Below are 5,372 nucleotides of genomic sequence, written 5' to 3' on the forward strand. Positions count from 1 at the left end.
AAGTGGTATGCAAAACGCGTTACGCATAGGATCAGTGGCGCTGCGCATAGAAAAGGCGCTGCGCACCTGGAAAAGTTTGACAGTGTAAAATTACACTAGCACTGTGCATACAAAAGGCACTATGCACCTGTCAAACTCTTCCAAATCACTCCAATTTGCCTCAATTCTCCAAATTTGCCTCTTGACAAGTAAGTAACACAATTATTCTTGTTTGAAAAAGGGTTTTTTGCATCACTCTATGGTACTTATGTTTATCAAAACCAAACCCTAGTTTTTTCCAAACCCTCTCATATACTTTAAAGCTCATTCAGAGATTGTTGTCATATCTCATCCATTGGTTGCCCCCCTAAAACCCTATTCCCTCATATAAATTTCCCTAGATCTCATCCCTTCATACAAATTTCCTAAACCCTATACCCTACATACAAAACCCTACTCACTCCCTAAATCCCATTCACACTCCCATTCACCCTCACCTACTCATCCTAAAATATCTTCATACTCATATTTCATCCATCCACCCTATCTCATCATTCACCACAAGTGTTCACAATCAATGAAAAAGGCTAGGTGACTAGGCAGTGAAGAGGCAAGGTTAGAAGACAAAAGGCAAAGGAAATTGAGAATCCTAAGGAGATTTGTCTTGAGTGGTTAACATATACCTAAAGAAGTTGATTGAGAGGGTTAACAGAGACAAAAGCATGCTTCATCACTTAGCCTATCACTACCTAACCCAGAACAAGATTTGTAATGCAGGGACAAAAAAGCTAAAAGCCAAACTAAGAAGAGCCTTGAGGAACAAGAAAGAGCAAGATAAACTCAAGATCTTGGCTGAAACATAATTGACTCATCAAAGCACTTAACAAGGGTCAATCATGCCAAATTTCAAGAAATTTGGAGAAATTTGTGTCAATTTTGAAATTTTTAATGTAAAAAACATGCTTTTTCAATAGGTGGCGCTGCGCTTTTGTTGGGGACACTTTGTTGCAAAAAAGTTTATATTTTTGGAATCAGCATGGAAAAATATGGAAGCTCAGAAACGGCTGAGAATTTTGGACAAGTTCTAGGTCTCCAAAAGGGCAAAAACACCTAAAAAGTGCTCTCTCTGCCACTTTTTTGCCACACAGGAAGTAGTCTTGGAAGAATCAATTTTTGGAGGGGCAAATGGACTCCAAATTCAAAAATTCAAGTTGTTCCAGAAAGTAGACTCGCCAAGCGTTTCAACGAGCTATCCTGCACCTGATTTGGACTCCAGGAAGCCTTCCAAAATTTTCCTAGAAAAAGGCTGCACATAGGATCAGTGGCGCTATGCATAGGATGAATTTTGCCAGTTTTGCTAGAAAAGCCAAATTTCGCCTAGTTTTCTCTACAGTTGACTTTTTCTTGCTCCCTTGGTGAAATTAGCATGGTAAATGATGTAAATTGATGTAATTATGGATGTAAAACACTTGATAGGGTAGATACATCAAGTCAAAGGTGGTTTTGAGCTAAATGAATTGGTTTCCTTGGTTTTAGAGGCAAGCTGTTCCACTGCCTATATTCCTGTTCTTAGTTTAGATATGGTTGAAACCACCCCTTTTCTCATGGATCCGAACCTGATAGCTAGCTTGAGTAGTTTCCTTGCATATATCATGTACTTTTTTATTCATTTGTAAAGGTTGGACTTTGGCAGAAGTGTTGGACTCATTGAACATTTTGTATCAGCCGTTGGCAAGGAAATAAACCAGGGTTTTGCAACATTTTGAGGGATTCTTGTGGTAATGTGTCTTGGAATTGTTTCTTCCTTTGTTATTTAGTTTCTCTTATGTGTTATATGTGCCAACATCTATTTCTTTCTTCATAACTAAATGAATCAAGATAGATAGGTGGAATCCATTGATATTTAGTGCTCTGCTTTGGGAACACATTTAGTTTTTAATGTTTTCTGTTGTTTGAAGAGGACTCATGAACTTTGCATGCCCTCCTCAACTCCTCATTGGTCTCAGACTTACCATCACACTCAATTCAAAGTGCCAAAACACCTACCTACCTCGCCCCACAGAACATCTTGCAAATCTGAGTTGATTTCCCGGACCCAAAGCTGCCTTCTCCAATTGATCCAACAACTAAAACCTAAAATCAAACCAAAAACCCTAATCTACTATACCGAGCCTAAAATCAGTATTCATTTCAGTCATCTCAAGCCTTAATTTCCATATTCTAATTTAGATTGACAAGGAGAGAGCCCTCTCCCGACCTAGTAGGGCTAGCTACCAGGTTAAGCGTGGTTTGATGTTACCTTAGACCTACCTTCCTTCAGCCTCAGGTAGATTTAGGCACTAAAAGGTGGAAGGAAAGACATGTACCTTGTTTGTAATAAGTTCGGCCATTATGCGAAGGAGTGTCCGAGATAGGGACACATCCCTTGATGATGATAACAATCATTCTAGGGTCATCTTCAATGATCGGAGGAATGATAGGTAATGCAGGTCATCAAGGAAATGACCGACTCTTCAAGAAAGCAAGGAAACCCAAGTATGAAGAATCAAATATTGTTTCTGATAAGATAAAGAAGCGTTATCTTGTATTGGCCCTCTCCTTCAGACTCTTTGGGAACCTGGCTTATTGATTGTAGTGCTTCAAGGCACTTCATCGGATAGAAGGGTGCTCTCTCTAATTTGGTAGAGATGGAAACAATCGTGGGATTATACTTGGAGTCGATGCTACCTATCTTGGAAAGGGTGTAGGGAATGTTACCCCTCAGTTGAATGAGGGTAACTCGTTTCATTTATGAGAATCTCTTTATGTACCTGATCGCAAGAAGAACCTGGTGTCCATTCGGAAATGGAAGTCAAAGGTTTTAGGGTGGCATTCATCAATGGAAAGGTACATGTTTGAAAGTAGAATTTTCAAATATGCTTTTACTCATGGGTTCAAGGTTGGAAATTGTATCAAGTTGTAGGAAGTCCATTGAGGACCATGTCAGATCTCATCTATAGCACAAAATATCTTCTTTATGGGGCCCTACCCGATGTGAGTAAGATGGTGACAGGGATGCCTGAATTCAAAAAGAGCATGAAGGTACATGTCTGATATGTACCGAAGGAAAATATTACAAGGAGACCATTCCCCTCATATAGCAGGTCCACAAGTTTGGAACAACCCAAGGGGTTTGAGATTCATGATCGTGAATATCATGTATGCAGGTAGAAGAAAGCCCTCTATGGTTTGAAGCAAAACACCTTGGGATTAGTATGAGAGGATTGATAGTTGTCTAATGAAGCTGAGATTCACCGAAAGTGAAGCCAATCCAAACCATTTCTCGAAGGTTGTAGATGATAGACCTCTCATACCGACTCCTTCTGAGGACGAGCTCTTTCTGATAGGTGCAGACCCTCCCATTTGCAAAAGTAAGAGGGAGTTGGATTCCAGATTTGGAATGGTAAACTGCAAGCCTGTGACTACCTTGATGGAGCTTAACCTTTAGAAGTTATGTGGTAGTGATGCCGGACTAGATTTGGGAAATGCCTCTGAGTTTCATAAACTCATTCACATTGATGTTCTTGGTGTACTTCCATCCAAATACATGTTTTGCAGTTAGCATGGTTTGCTCATATTTTGGTTGAGCCTCACTATATTGTTGACAAGAATATTCTCATATATCTTCGGGGCAAAATATCTCATGGATTGAGATACACTGCTGGAAATATGAAGCCGCATGATTATTCGAATGTTGATTGGGCAGGCAGTGTGGAGGATCTCATGAGCACTTCTGAGTGTTGATTCTCTTTGGGTTCTGCTTGATATCCTGGATGAGCAGGAAGCAAAAGATGGTTGCTTTGAGCACCGCTAAGACCGAATACATAGCTACGATTATGACCTCATGTGAAGCTGCCTGGTTGTAGAAGCTCTTCAGTGAGTTGTTTGTACACATGATGGATACCACCGTGATCTTCTGTATCAATTGGGGGGGATTCGATTGTTGAGGAATCTCGTATTCTATGATTGCTCCAACATATAGACATCAGATACTACCTTATCTGGGATATGGTACATCAATGAGAGAGGAGGCTCCATAGCATTGAGACTGATGTACAGATCATAGGCATTCTGTCGAAGCCCCGAGGAAGGTCAAATTTTTGACTTTCCCAAATTACTTGGAGTCATTGAGAGACCCTCTTATGAGGGTCCCGCATGATGCAAGCATTGAGCTCTGGGAGCTTCAAGGGGCTTGGGGTACTTCTTGGAGCAGCAAGCGACCATATGGCGACTCACCCCCCTAATGGTGCACTGTGTATAGGGTGAATGGCTCAACCTTCCCCTGTGGTACCCCATGGCAACTTAGGGACATGATGATTGGTTCTCCTGTCGAGGCATCCTACCCATGCAGTCTAGGACTCATGGGAAGTACCTCTCATTTGGCCAATGAGCAGGGAAATGGGGTTAGGGACCATAGTAGTACTATCGATAGATGCATCATTGTATCTACCGTACTCCCTATGCTAGGATGACCTCCGTTAATTTGGGATCAATGAAACTAATATGGGATCAGTAGGAGTGGTTTGAGACACTCTCTCGTGATATTGATATGGGATCAATGAAACTGACTTCAGGCTAGTAAGAGTGGTATGAAACACTCATTTCATATGGGACTGAATTTGGGTTAGTAAAGAATGGTATGAGACATTCTCGATCAATTCTTCTTCTTAATGGTTCAACAAAGCAAAGCAGAGCAGTGCAGGGCACTAATGGCAGAGATAGTATAGTCTGGCAGATGGATCAGCGGATGGAATTCTCCCTAGTTGAGAGGGAGTGTTAAAATTGGAAACTAGGGCCAAACTCCATGTGGATCATCTTATTTATGGTAGCTAATATATTTCTTGGATCCTTCTCATTGAGAGGTGTATGATTGATCTAAAGATCATCCGATTCCGATAATTATTCATGGAGTTATGAATTTATTTGTGTTATAAGACAATTCTTCAAGGTTGGCCAACAACCAAATAACCCACACATGTGCTCAACGTTTTATTATAAAATGAGGTGACTTGATAGTCATTTCTACACACTTCACTCTTGATATCTCTCCACTTGTTTTGGGTTTTAGTGGAAGAGAAATCTAGGAGGATGACGCCCTAGGAGTAGTCAAAAGGAGAAGGCCCTACGCTGCCCTAATGGAGATCAGATCAGAGTGTAGGTTTTAAACCCATACAGGAATTACCTACATATGAATTCTAAAACACATAAAATAAACAATACGAGAGCATAACACATAAAACAAATATACACAGAGATTTTCCCCTGGATCCCAAAACCGGGACTACCAGCTTGATTTTTTATTATGTACCTTTCAATGTTATAATACATATTTATACATGCCGAAGCATCCAATA

The sequence above is a fragment of the Pinus tabuliformis genome, chromosome 8 (assembly GCF_031772625.1).
Source record: "Pinus tabuliformis cultivar Carrire ecotype Pingquan chromosome 8, CPIR1, whole genome shotgun sequence".
Taxonomy (NCBI): Eukaryota; Viridiplantae; Streptophyta; class Pinopsida; order Pinales; family Pinaceae; genus Pinus; species Pinus tabuliformis.